The sequence below is a fragment of the Sesamum indicum genome, unplaced genomic scaffold, assembly GCF_000512975.1.
Source record: "Sesamum indicum cultivar Zhongzhi No. 13 unplaced genomic scaffold, S_indicum_v1.0 scaffold00216, whole genome shotgun sequence".
Taxonomy (NCBI): Eukaryota; Viridiplantae; Streptophyta; class Magnoliopsida; order Lamiales; family Pedaliaceae; genus Sesamum; species Sesamum indicum.
The window spans coordinates 33,802-35,198 of NW_011628110.1; positions in this window are offsets into that span (position 1 = coordinate 33,802).

The window sequence follows — 1,397 nt, forward strand, 5'->3', positions numbered from 1 at the left end:
GACTGTTTCCATGCAGTTACCAATGGCCAGTAATGTTAACTTGGAAAGCTATATCTCACAGGACTAAAGGCTTTAGTGGAGCGGACCTTCAAGCACTTCTTTCTGGCACACAACTTGAAGTAGTTCATTTGCTCTTGGATAGGGAAGATGGCAGTGGAACTGGAAAGATGCCTATTATCACGGTTGCTCTTCTGGAGTCCATGGCATCCAAGGCTAAATGCCTAAATCATCAGTTTCAGAAGCTGAGAAGCGAATGTTGCACGACATTTACAGCCAGTTTCTCAATTCAAAGTGGTCTGTCACTGAACAGGTATATCTCTCATTCTCTCTCATTCGTTTAGTTTGAATTTTAAAATTTATTGATAGTTTTGTACATGAATGTGTAGTTTTGGAAGAAGTATAGTAGGTACATCTTAAAGATGAAGCTGTGCTAGCAAATTTAATAAATTATTGATTGGTAAAAAAACCATGATTGTCGATTTTGTTCGATTATTGCTTATTATTTGGTGCAGTTATGATAATGTTGGATTTTTGTTTTTATTTTACAATGTTAATTTATCGTAAATTGAACTTTTAGTACTTTCTTGGTTATTGAATATGTGCTATAGCACCATCCCATCAATAAATACCGTACCTAAGTCTGAAGTGCCCATGCATATTACCTCCAAAGTCAACTACAACCGGGCAGTAAGTCAAGCAGAGTGACCCAAGCTGTTTAGACTGAGGCTCGGCTTAAACTTATTCGAGACTGTATTTTTTATTGTTTCTCTCTTGAATTTAAAAAGTTTTGTGCCAAGAATGAAAGCTATTATGCACCCTCTATGAATGTTCAAACGGAGCAAAATGTGTTAATCTCACATCTATTTTGTTATTAGTCTATGAGCGTGAGTATACACAAACATCCATCAATAGCTGAATAAAGCATAATGTCTGAAGGCTACCAATGTCCATTTGTTTTAGTATGAAGAAAGTGTACATACTTAAGAGAAAACCACAACAGCTTTGATATGTAATATTTGAAGAAAGAAACCCGGGGTTATTACTTTGTTTTTTTTGTGCTTAGAATGCCATTGTTATGAACATGTCTAATTTTGCAACCTTACCCCCTCTCTTGGAGTATAATTGTTGTAACTTAAGGTTGTTACCAGTCTTGTAATGGAGATTTAGTTTTCAAGAAATGCAACCTCATGTGATATACCGAAGATAATTGGTTTTGTTTTCTGTTGGATTTAGTAGTTTCATGGTAACTCTCATCATCAAATCTAACATTAAATTGATATGATATGTTGTGTCAACAGCTAGTCATTGCTGGAGATGGGTACTAAAGATTTGGATTTTGTAAAACTGAACCAATTAATTGGAAGAAAAGCTGGTGGGATATCAGTATATCCTTTAAC